Raw genomic sequence first — 13,496 nt, 5'->3', positions numbered from 1 at the left:
ACTTCACATCCACATCAATGAAGAAAAGATGAGTTGGTAAAAGGATAGCTGGGTAGCCAGCCAGTTGAGGGGAAGGAACAATAATAGCCCCACCTCACACAGCTCACCCCCCACATAAATTCCAGCTGCAATGTATCATATTTTTTTCTTTATTTTTAAAAAGATTGAATATTGGGAGAAAACAATAGGTGATTATTTTTCCAACAATATTGGTAAACTTTCTAAAAGTGACAGCAAAGTCAAAAACCATGTAGGGAAAGACATCAATATTACCACAAAAAAATTTAATTTTTCTATATGCAAATAAGAAAGGAGAAACATAGTAGCCAAAATTAAAAGAAAAATCACAAACTGGACAAAATTACATTTTAACATTATCAAGACAATTTGTCACTTTATTGTAAAAAAGAGCACTTAGCACGAGTAAAGGTAATTCAATAGAAATTTAAGCGAAGAACATGACAAGGCAAGTCGTAAAAAAAATACAAATGCGGGCGCCTGGGTGGCGCAGTCGGTTAAGCGTCCGACTTCAGCCAGGTCACGATCTTGCGGTCCATGGGTTCGAGCCCCGCGTCAGGCTCTGGGCTGATGGCTCAGAGCCTGGAGCCTGTTTCCAATTCTGTGTCTCCCTCTCTCTCTGCCCCTCCCCCGTTCATGCTCTGTCTCTCTCTGTCCCCCAAAAAAATAAATGTTGAAAAAAAATTTTAAAAAAATACAAATGGATAATAGTTATATGAAAAAAAAGTCTGCCCTTTAGTAATTGAAGAAAGGAAAATTTAATAACTATCTTACCCCTATTTAAATGACAGTGTTTAAAAGGGAAAATGTACATTGTCATGCAATGTGAAAAGAAAGTAGCTGTCATTCATTTCTGGAGTGGCATGAAACATAACAGCTTTTTCCTGGAGGGCTGCTTGGCAATATGTATTAAAAAGCCATGAAAATAATCATCTCTTTTGTTTCCTAACTCTTAGGAAACAAATATAAGGTGTATACATTTACTTATGCACATATTTATGACATAATTGCTCATAACAGGAAAAATTGGATAAAACAGGATACTAAATATCAAGTAATTATTATCCATTACTTATTAATTAAAATGATTCATCTATATGATCCTTTAAGCAAAATATATTTACTGAGCACCCATCCTGGTTATAGTTACTGTACTAAGCAATGAAGTTAAAATGATAAATAAGTCAAAGTCCTTGCATTGTTAGAACTCACATCCTAGTTAGGCGATAAATAATGAATAAATATGTCAAATAATGAAACAAACATATAATGCAATGTCAATGACATGTATTATATTTAATATATTACATATATAATATATATTATATATTACATATTATTACATACATTATATTACATATAATATATAATATATATAATAAATATATTTAATAAAATCGAGCAAGTGATAGAGGCAGCATTTTTAGATTGTTTGGTCAAGGACATCCTCTTTGAGGAAATGATCTTTATTTATTTATTTTTTTTAATTTTTTTCTCAACGTTTATTTATTTTTGGGACAGAGAGAGACAGAGCATGAACGGGGGAGGGGCAGAGAGAGAGGGAGACACACAGAATCGGAAACAGGCTCCAGGCTCTGAGCCATCAGCTCAGAGCCCGACGCGGGGCTCGAACTCACAGACCGCGAGATCGTGACCTGGCTGAAGTCGGACGCTTAACCAACTGTGCCACCCAGGCGCCCCGAGGAAATGATCTTTAAACAGACGTAAATGAAGTGAAGGAATGAACCATGTGTGAATACTTGGAAGAAAGATTTTCAAGGCAGGATGAAGTCTAAAGTGCTGATGACAAGCTAGGTAGGTAGTCAACGTGCAAGGGCTCACTGAGAGCTGAAAGGGTAGGGGACAGATTTGGCAGGACTTTGTTGGAGATGGACAAGAACTTAGATATTTTAAGAGCATAATGAGGCGACTTTAATGATATTTTAGAAGGACAAACCCGAGTTCTGGATGGGGCAAAGGTGGAAGCCTCCTCTACTAGCAGACCACTGAAAGCAGTGTAGTGCCCTCTAATCTATGGTTTCACTTTCCCAGGTTTCAGTTTCCTGTGCTTTTCAGTTTCCAACAGGAAACTGCAGGCTGGAAGCAGATGATTCTCCTTCACAAGGATAGTCAGAAGACCAATAGTTGCCTAATGCTACGTCACAATGCCTGTGTCATTTATCTCACTTTCTATCATGTAGGCATTTTATTATCTTGCATCCTCACAAGAAGAAGAAGAAGAAGGATGAGTACTGGACAGTAAGATATTTTGAGAGAGAGAGAAAGAGACTATATTCACAAAATTTTATTATAGTTTATCATTATAATTCTGTTATTATTCATTACTGTGCCTAATTTATAAATTAAACTTTGTCATAGATATGTATGTATAGTAAAAAATAGCATATATGGGGTTTGGTACTATGCAGTTTCAGGCATCCACTGGTGGATTGAGCTCAGAGTCTCTCACGAAATTGCTGTCAAAACTCCAGTTTGAGGTACAGTTATTTAGACTTAACTGGGCTTGACTGGGACTAGAGGATTCACTTCCAAAATACCTCGCTCAGCTAACTGTGGAAAGAATGCCTCTTTTTTTGCTGGTTTGCTGTCAGGAGGTCTAAATTCCTTGCCACATGGAGCTCTCCATAGAAGTCTTGGAGTGTCCTTCTAATGTGACAGTTGGCTTTGAGAGACAGCAAGGAGGATTCTACACTGTCTTTATGACCTAACCCCACTTCATCACTTCTGACACATTCTAATCTCTAGGAGTGAGTCACTAAACCCACCCCACACTGAAGTGGAAGGAATTTGGCTCCATCTTCTGGAGGAAGGATTACCTAATAGTTTGTGTTCATACTTTTAAATAACTACAATTAAACTGTTACATAATAATGATTTATAGAGGCATACAAATTTACTAATCAGGAAAAATTCCACAAAATTGTGGTGTTTATTTACTTAATTTGGGTGGGGAAGGAGAAGGAGAGAGAGAGAGAGAGAGAGAGAGAGAGAGAGAGAGAGATGTGGGGCTGTATCCTGCATCCCTGGGATCATGACCTGAGCCGAAATCAAGAGTCAGATGCTCAACCAACTGAGCCATCCGGTTGTCCCCCAGAATAGATTTGAAGGATTTGTTTGCTTTGAAAAGAATCACATGATAGAAATATTTATAATCATGAAATAGTTTCTTAAATATTTTTAAAAGTCTAGCCATTCAGTTAAAGTTGAAATAAAAATGAAGAGTAGCATTCTTTTTGATCACCGAGAAATAGTCCATTGTGTATATATACATCTTCTTTATCCATTCATCAGTCATGGACATTTGGACTCTTTCCATAATTTGGCTAAATGCTGCTATAAGCATTTAAAAGAATGAAATCTTGCCATTTGCAAGAATGTGGTTGGAAGTAGAATGTATTATGTTAAGGGAAATAAGTCAGTCAGAGAAAGACAAACGTATGGTTTCGCTCACATGTGGAATTTAAGAAACCAAACAGATGAACATGGGGAAGGGAAGGAAAAATAAGATAAAAACAGAGAGGGAGGCAAACCGTAAAAGACTCTTAGATACAGAGAACAAACAGAGGACTGCTGGAGGAGCCAGCTAAATGGGTAGTGGGTGTTAAGGAGGGCACGTGGGATGAGTACTGGGTGTAATATGTAAGTGATGAATAACTAAATTCTACTCCTGAAACCACTAAAAATAATAATAATAAAAAAAAGAAATGAAGAATAACAGATTATTTTGACAGTTTTCCAAGAACTGGCACAAAATATATTACCTGCTCAATGAAAGTACAAAAAAAGCAGGTCATTCATTTATATCAATATTTTACTCAGAGACTCTTATAATGAATGAATTTAGCTCACAGGATAAAATGAAAATCATCTATGCAGGAATTCACCCAGAAATATTTATTAAGCACTAATATATGCAAGTCACTGTATTAGGTACTAAGATGCAGCTATATATTTTCTCAAGGATGGAATTTGAAGATATTGAAAATATTTATTTCTCATGCATATAGGGACCAAGAAAAAGTTTTCCAAATAAATTTTAATATGTAATAAGCCACATCCTCCTATACTTGCTTCTTTTTGATAATTTTCTTGGCTAATCTGCCATTTAGTCTTCCAAATGAACTTTAAAAAAAACATTTAATTCTTCACTCTCATTCTTCTAAACACACACAGACACACACACACATTTTGGGATTCAAAGTGTACTCACAAAATTTTTATGGTTAACTTTAAGATGTTAGATTTTTTTCATATTCTTGAAATATTTCCTTCAGTGATTCAATGATTTCATTTGCTTAGGTCTATATTTATGCCAATCAATGTTCTGTTTCAAAAACATATTATATATTTCTATTTGTTGAGATCCAACATTTAGTTTACAATCTGCTTTGAGAATCTTACTGAATTCCTCCACCCCACAATAGTGTAACATCTTTATTTTACACTTCTTTATGAAAACAGAAACGTACCTACTCCTTTCTTGCACTTCAATACTTTAACTTGGATTACAGAAGCTATAAACAAATCTCTCTCAAAATTTTTTTTGTGATTTCATTTTGTGGCCAAGAGAAAATTTATTGTTTAGGTATATCTGGTTTCAGAGCTCAACATCAGTTTTTTCCAGTCACAACTTCTGCATTTTTGAGTTCTTAACTTTGATTAATGTTTGGGTGATATGTTCTTTGAGTGGTTTGAGTAGTTTAATCTTAAAGTGGAGGAGGAGGAAGGGAAGAATTTGTGGAATCTCCCTTATATAAACATGTCCTTTAATTGTCTTCCTTATAGAATTCATGAGTAGCTACTTTTTTTTTCCTGAATGCTCTGCAGAATCAACTGATTTTTATGTTTGAAGAAGAATTTTTATCCAACCTTTTATTTTTTGTGAGTAATGTGTTTAGTAGTTTGTATTTTTAATGCTTTTAATATTTTTCCTAGATCTCATGAAATACAAAAACCCCCATCAAATTGCAGTTTTTCCATATTTATTTTATTTTGAATATGGTAAGCACTTTTTTTTTCTTATTTCACCCATCTTCCCATTTATCTCCCCTCTGGTAACCATCAGTTTGTTCTCTATATTTAAGAGTCTATTTTTTTGTTTGTCTCTTTTTCCCTTGTTCATTTGTTTCTTAAATTCTACATATGAGTGAAATGACATGATGGTTGCCTTTCTCTGACTGACTTATTTCACTTGCATTGTATACACTAGACCCGTCCATGTTATTGCAAATGGCAAGATCTCATTCTTTTTTATGGCTGAGTAATATTCCCGTGTGTGTGTGTGTGTGTGTGTGTGTGTGTGTGTGTGTGTGTGTATCTTTATCCATTCATCTGTTCATGGACACTTGGGCTGCTTCCATATCTTGACTATTCTATATAATGCTGCTATAAACATGTAGTGCATATATCTTTTCAAATTGGTATTTTCATATTCTTTGGGTAAATACACACTAGTGGAATTACTGGATCATATTGTAGTATTATGTTTAATTTTTTGAGGAACCTCTATACTGTTTTCCACAGTGACTGCACCTAGTTTGCATTCCCACCGACAGTGCAAGAACTCTCCTTTTTCTCCCCATCTTTGCCAACGCTAGTTGTTTTTTTGTGTTCTTGAGTTTAACCATTCTGACAGGTATGAGGTGATATCTCATTGTGGTTTTGATTTGCATTTCCCTGATGATGAGTGACGTTGAACATCTTTTCAAGTGTCTGTTGGTCATGTGGATGTCTTCTTTGGAGAAATGTCTGTTCATATCTTTTTCTGATTTTTAATTGCATTATTTTTTCAGTGTTGAGTTGTATAAGTTCTTTATGTATTTCAGATACTAATCTTTTATTGGCTATGTTATTTACAAATGTCTTCTCCCATGTAGTAGATTTTCTTTTAGTTTTGTTGATTGTTTCTTTTACTGTGCAGAAACTTATTTTGGTGAAGTCCCAATAGTTTATTTTTGCTTTTGTTTCCTTTGTCTCATATCAAGAAATATGTTGCTATGGCAGGAATGTAGTAAGCATTCTTAATTTGCTATCTCAAGTATTTTTTTCATCAAAAGATTTTTCCCTGCTATACTTTATTATAATTTATATCTTTGTTCTCTGTTTTTAGAACACATTCTATGTGGGCTGGGACTCTACAATCTGCTTTCTAAGATGTGTCTTTTACAGTATTTCTCAATTTTACTTTTATTCTTACCCTCAACTTACTGATCTATTAGGAGGAATGTGTTTCAGAGAAGCCTGGGATCTGATACTGTAATTTCTTAAACTTTATCATTTTTTAGAATTAATTAAAAAAATTTTTTTACATTTATTTATTTTTGAGAGACAGAGAGAGACAGGTGGGGGGAGGGGCAGAGATAGGAGACACAGAATCCAAGCAGGCTCCAGGCTCTGAGCTGTCAGCACAGAGCCCAATGAAGGGCTGGAACTCACCAACTGTGAGATCATGACCTGAGCCGAAGTTGGCCGCTTAATCGACTGAGCCACCCAGGCGCCCCTATAATTAATTTTTTAAAAAGTCTTTATTTATTATTTTTCAAGCAGTTTTAGGTTCATGCCAAAATTAAGAGGAAGGTACAGAGATTCCATATACTCCCTGTCCTCAACACATGCAAAGCCTCCCCGATTATCAACATCCTCAACTGGAGTAGTAATTTGTTACAGTTGACAAACTTGGACTGGCACATCATAATCATCCAAAAGTCTGTAGTTTATGTTAAAGTTCACTGTTGGTGTTGTACATTCTATGGGTTTGGACCAATATTTTCTGTTTTAAATATCAAAATGTACTAAAAAATCAAAAAACGTATTTGGTGCTTATTATGAACAGAAATAAATCAGGATTGATGTATTTCAAGTTTACATCAGTTAAATTCTCTTTTGAAGTTTTTGATTTTTTAATTTTTTAAAAATTTTTATGAAGTTTTAATTTTTTTAGGCAGTTATTTCACCAGGACAATACCTGCACATTAGCTTTGAGTTTAATCAGAATTGCTCTTCCATATAGTGAAACACCTGTGAACATTTGTAGACTATTTGAAGTTCCTCATCCATTGGTAGGTGGGAATCTTATAAGGATTCAAATTAATTTTTATTGTATCCTATCTTTAAAAATTAATCATTCTTTGCATTTAAATTCGCTCTCTTGTGCTTAGTACATACAAAACACCCTGGATGCTTTTTTTACCCACTATCCGAAATAAAGAGGACATTAGCAGATTTAGATTTTCTATGTAAAAGGCGCTTAGGAACAACAGTTTGACTAGAAGACATAACCTTCTAACGTACCCTTAAACAGCAATTATGCTGTTTTTATTTACTTTATTTTTTTCATGTAGATGGGGGGCATTGGGCCAGATTTGGGAGGAGGCAGATAAATGTTGAGGAGACCCAAAAGCACTGCCAAGCCTCTTCTCACTGCAGCTACTGGCTGCATATCCAGCATACGGTATTTAAAACGAATCATTACCATTTGCTTTATCATTGTATTTTAAAGCTAACAAAAGTCTTTCACGCATCATTGCATCTATTCGTTGGAAACTAAACACAAACGTGGTGAAGGAGGGGGTAAAGAATGTGGAATTGCATTTATAGGTCCTGATTGGCTAAGCCCTGGTCAGCAGCTAAAAGAGCATACTTCCGGCTCTAAAAGTGAATTCCACAGCGTCCTTAGCAACTAGTCTCGATCCCCAGCGATCCCGAGCACCACGGTGAGTCCAGCTTCTGATGACTTGAGAACTAAAGTTGCAACGTCCACTATGAGGGCAGCCGGGAACCCCATAAAGACTCCAAAATGGGAGCGCGGAGCGTCGTTCTAAGATACCATAGCTCTGGCTGTAGGAAACAGCCTCTGCTACCCGCGCCCCTAGCCCAGGCTCACCATCCCCGCCTGCCTAAGAATCTAAGCAGTACAGGGGAAACTCCCTCGAGGGCAGGAAGGGTGAAGGTGGGGAGTCAGCCACCAGGCCTTTTGACAGGGAAATGGCTTTTTTTTTTTTTTTGGCTGGGAGACTAAAGGAGATGTGGTAAGTTCCCCCGGTATCAATGGGAAAACTCACAGGGTATTTTCTCTGGACTGGGTTGTGTGTCCGGGCAACCCTTAATTCAGAACTCTCCTTGCGTTGTTGGAGAGTCTTCAAGTCTTTGTATAGTTGGTGAAATTACACTCACCTCCCATTTTTTGTATCCAGACTTTTTTGAACTTCAAAAGAGAAAGTTTAAAAGTTTGGAGAAGAGTGTAGATGTGTGTGTTGCGGGGCGGGGGGTGGGGTGCGTACCTTGAGGATGTGAAACAAAAAGATTTTTAAACCGCAATTTATCTTGGGAAAAAAGGTATAAGCTATCGATTAGGAAAAATCTGTGTGTGTGGTGGGGGGTAAAGTGATGGTAGGATCCCTTTACCTTATCTCAACAATATATTTGAATGGATTCTATCTTTTTGACGGTCTTTGATCAATTTATCTTTTGATCTTTAAGGTTATAGTCTAAATCTTGCATTCTTTAAATCAAATAACCTACCCAAAGACTCGATATAATTTTAACATTGTCTAGTTCTCAGAAATTGTCTTTTAAAGTGTACTTTTCCAACATTGTTTTCATTGGGGCTTAAAAAAATACACTAGGGCTTAAGGTTAATTTTTTTTTTTTTTTAAATCTGTGCCAAGTTGCAGATGAACTGCCAAGCACCCAGGCAGCTTGCTGGAGCCATTGTAGGAGCTGAAACATATCTCTCCAATGTGTAAAGACTTTTCGTTTTGCTTCCCCACATAAATCTTTAGATTCAAGGTGAGTACCAGATTTTTGTTTCAGTAAGAACTATTCTGTATGCTCTCTTCTTATGGAACATCTGATTCATTATTAGGATCATTCATTAGCATGATAGACTTGGTAAGTGTTTTTCTCTTCAAGTTCATTGTCCATCCAGAGCTTCTGGTAAAGTGCATGGTCACAAGTGCTTAGTAAACAGTTTAGTGCTATCAGTTAGAATTTTCCAAAATGTGTCCTGCATGTGACTCTAGGTGATAGTATCCTAAAGGTTCCTCCTGGTCAAATGTAAAAATTATACATTGTACTACTGCTCAGGGAAATTTGCAGTGCACAGGAACATATTAACCACTCCTAGAGGTCTTAGGATATGCAAACCTATTTAATTTTGTTTAGTGTAGTATTTCCCAAACTTCACAACAAAAAGCTTTTAGGACATAACTACATCCCAAGAATCTGTATTTCACAAAACATATTTGAGAATTACTATTCAAACCTAAACAGTGTACTCTTTATTTTTGCTTATATTTCCATCAAAACAATTAGATTAGTTTTTTATTAAAATTTTTTAACGTTTATTCATTTTTTTGAGAGACAGAGAGAGAGCATGAGTGGGGGAGGGGCAGAGAGAGAGAGAAATAGACACAGAATCTGAAGCAGGCTCCAAGCTCTGAGCTGTCAGCACAGAGCTCGATGCGGGGCTCCAACCCATGAACTGTGAGATCATGACTTGAGCTGAAGTTGGACATTTAACTAACTGAGCCACCCAGGTGCCTTCGATTAGTTTTTAAAATGTAAAACTATCTCTATTTGGAGATGTCATGATGGTGTATGTAGAAAATGCTAAAGAATCGACTAAAAATCTATTAGATCTAATAAAAAAGTTCAGCAATGTTGCAGCATATAAGATCAATATACAAGAATCACATGTAAGAGAATGAAGTTGAAATCCTATCTCACACTACATGCAGAAATTAACTCAAATGAACCTAAATGTAAGAGTTAAAACTGTAAAACCCTTAGGAAAAAAAAGGCATAAATCTGATTTAGGGAATGGTTTCCTAGATATGGCAACTAAAACATACAATCAAAGAAAAACAGACCCCAAGGATTTCATCAAAATTATAAACCTTAGTGCTTCAAAGGGCGCCATCAGCAAAGTGAAAACACAACCCGTAGAATGGGAGAAAAATTTTTGGAAATCATACATTGATATGACTTGTATTGATGTGATTTGTATGTATGTATGCATGATTGATATGATTTATGTCTAGAAGATATAAAAATAATCACAACTCAATAATAGAAGACAACCCAATTAAAAATGGGCAAAGGATCTGAATAGACATTTCTTTATAGGGGACACACAAATGGCTAGTAAGCACATGAAAAATGCTCAATATCATAAGCCATCAGGAAAATTCAAATAAAACCTCTTCATACCCTTTTGAATATTTGTAATTAAAAAGTTAAGTGTTGGGGTGGCTGGCTGGTTCAGTTGGATGAGCATGTGACTCTTGATCTCAGGGTCATGAGTTCTAGCCCCACATTGGGTGTAGTAGAGATTAGATTAATTAAATAAATAATTTAAATAAAAATAAAAAGACAAATGTTGGTGAGTATATGGAGAAATTGGAGCCCTTACACATTGCTAGTGACAATGTGAAATAGTGCAGCTGCTTTGGAAAACAATCTGGCAGTTCCTCAAAATGGTTAAATACAGAGTTACCATGTGATCCAATAATTTCACTCCTTGTAAATACTCAAGAGAATTGGAAATACATGTGCACACATAAGTTTGTACATGATGTTAATGGCATAATTAGGACTGATCCCATTCAGAGCTTGGATTCTTGGATCTCTGTCAGCAAGTCCATGGTTAAGACAAGTTTATACTTACATTTATAGAATATAAAATTTCATAACCACATGTGTTATCACTAATGTTACATTGTGTGTGTGCATACGGAGGTTTGGGTGGGAACAAATACTGAAATGATTACTTTTTACAAAAATCCCAGGAGAGGATATAGAGCAGTTGTTGAGAAGAATAAATTTTACAGTTTTCTTCTAGCGCAAATTGCCTAGATTGCATGTAATGACTTCATGCACCTGATATGAAGTGGTTATTCAGTTCTTACGTCACTCAAATACTTTTCAGGCTTTTCAGACTTTGTTTGCTTGGTGATGCATGCACAAATTGTGTATATCCTTCATATACTGTGGACATTGGGCTTTTCTATTACTGCCAAGTTCACCCTATAACATTAGTACCCTAGGAACAGCCAACCAGTGCTTAGGGTCCTTAAAAACCTGTGGTCTTCCTTTCCCCAGCCATGGTTAAATTTCTTCCAGAAGGTAGCAACAGTACAGAATCTTTCATCAGGTTCAGAACTAAGGTTTTCATCAGATATCACCTTAGGAAATTCATCAATGTAACTTTTAGAAATCTTTTCGTGAAGGTATTCAGATATTTTATACCATGAAGCTGTTTACATTTCTATAGTCAATCTGAATATTGGTACTCATGTTCAGTGTTCATTTTTTCACGGTCAATTCTATCCTGTTTATTGAACCACAAATCAGTCATTTCCCCTGTTTGGAAAGTTTAGCATCATTTTATATGTTTTATATACTCATCAGTCACTTGCTTTTACTCTTCATAGCCCTGGTTATTTTTTTTTGGCTCTCTCAATCCAAAATTTGTCTTTTTTTCAGGGATTTTATTCCATTATTTCTTTGATTTCTGTTTCTTCTCTAATGATTCTTTTGCTCATTCAAGAATGACCTAAAGATTTTGATTTATGCTTGTTTTAAGTTTCTAAAAGAACAATTAAAGACTACCATATTTATGAAACTGCCATTTCATAGTTTGGTGCTGAAAGAATTCTACTGTGTTAAGTACTTTCAGTTTTTAAGTATTCTGCTCATTAGATAAAGATACTTACATTATTTGAATTCAGGGCCCAAATAAAGAGTCATGTTAAGAGACAGAGAGATGGAAAACATATCTTACTCATATTTAAATTGAAAATTTGACTATTCTCTAGATCTTGTCATATATTTATAGAATGCCATATTGACAAAATATTTTTCTTGGGGCATTTTTTGTCCTCCTAAAATAATCTGGAGTCCTATTATGGACTTCAGCATTTTGAAATGTGATAATGTTGGTTTGTAGACCTGTCTTTTTCTCCAGATTATAATTTCTTGAGGAAGAGATTATATTGTAATTAATTTCAGACACAGGAAGCTCGAACATCATTAGCACTTTTATTTTTGTGAAAATTGAATCAAATTCCCTAAATGTAACCACTGACAATGAATAATGTATTGTTTGATAGTGCTAAATATAAAATGGTCAAAAACGTTCTTTTATTTCTAGTTTATATGTAGGTATGTGTGTGAGTGTGTGTGTGTGTGTGTGTGTGTGTGTGTGAGTGTGTGTGTGTGTATAGTTTTATTTCATTTTATATGTTGAATGTTGCAAATGAATAAAAAGTACTGGCACACAACATAAACCCAATAAAAAAGTTCATGGACAATTGCATCCATTTTTGCAACTTCTTCACAGACCATTAATCACATTAGTAGTTTGTACTGAAGCCAATCCACTTCCTATGGTGAATATCAACCTAAACAAAGAGGAAAACTGAGGCAAGCTTGAATGATCAGAAATCGAGTTTATTCAGGGATAGCACAGGAATTGCAATTTGGGAAACACAAACTATAGCAAACTACAGGCAGATTTGTTGAAGGTTTGGGGTGGGCTATATTTATGGGAAAGGAGTGCAAAGAAGGGGGAGGTCCAGCCAGAGTCTAAGCAGTAAGTTCATTGGCTTGAGGATGGGGGAAGATTCATGGTGGATGTTCAGTGGTGGGAAAATAAGTCCCCATATTCTGAAGTCAGGCATTTCGATAGTTGGTCTCTTTATTTCATGAGTTTCATTTTCCTAAGGGTGCATGAGTGAGATTCTCCATTCCATATCCTCTGGTTCCATTTCTGATTGAAATCCTTTCACAATGAGTGAAATTATGTAAGATATTTAAGTCAGAAGAAGACTTTATCACTTAAGTATCAGATCATTGCAATTTTCCTGAATAAATGAGTGAATAGGTGATTGATGGGTGATGAATGAAAGTAGTGCCTGTTTAAATTTTAATATTTTTTAGTTCATTTTCCTCATTGTCCAAAGGTTTGTAAATCATCTGTAAATACTTTAAACACTTCAGTTTTCAGTATTTTGAATACTCCTATTTCATATTAATTATGAATAATTATTTTACTTGCTACTACAAAGTTAAAATACATGTACTAGTTATGAATCATAGTCAATGGACTTATGTATTGCAAGAAATATTTCTGTACTTTAAACTGACTATTTATACTCCAAGCTTCTGTTCTGCTTGACTGGTTAGATATTCAGTCTTGGTTTTGATTAGTCTTGCCCCTGCCCTGGGGTTATACAAAGGTCCTTAATACTTATGTATCACTAAAACATTGGAGGTCACCATGGGGCATTGGGGCAGTTGTCACGTCTATATGGTCCTCTGTATTTTGGCATACCTTCTGGGCCATAATGAGACTGGGAGAAGATTTTATGCCTCTGCTATGATGGGGGGTTCAATCTCACAAGATGCAATACACAAACATTTCTTCCATGGTACTGTCACCTCCAGGCGATATTGCT

At 35.5% G+C, this 13,496-nt stretch overlaps 1 protein-coding gene across 3 annotated transcripts in view; it reads left to right on the top strand.

Moving 5' to 3' along the window:
• TMEM232 (transmembrane protein 232) overlaps positions 1-13,496 on the top strand; it is a 210,323-nt gene that overhangs the window by 1,327 nt on the left and 195,500 nt on the right. The window contains exons 1-2 of one of the 3 annotated variants that reach the window (XM_045500600.1): positions 7,537-7,751; positions 8,712-8,826. The gene's annotated coding sequence lies outside the window, so the exon portion shown is untranslated. Of the gene's footprint in view, positions 1-7,536; positions 7,752-8,705; positions 8,827-13,496 lie in introns of those variants that run through there. The other 2 variants (XM_045500584.1, XM_045500592.1) reach the window with 2 other exon arrangements.

Source organism: Leopardus geoffroyi, chromosome A1 (assembly GCF_018350155.1).
Source record: "Leopardus geoffroyi isolate Oge1 chromosome A1, O.geoffroyi_Oge1_pat1.0, whole genome shotgun sequence".
In the NCBI taxonomy this organism is placed as follows: Eukaryota; Metazoa; Chordata; class Mammalia; order Carnivora; family Felidae; genus Leopardus; species Leopardus geoffroyi.
This window is presented reverse-complemented; position numbering and strand designations above follow the sequence as displayed.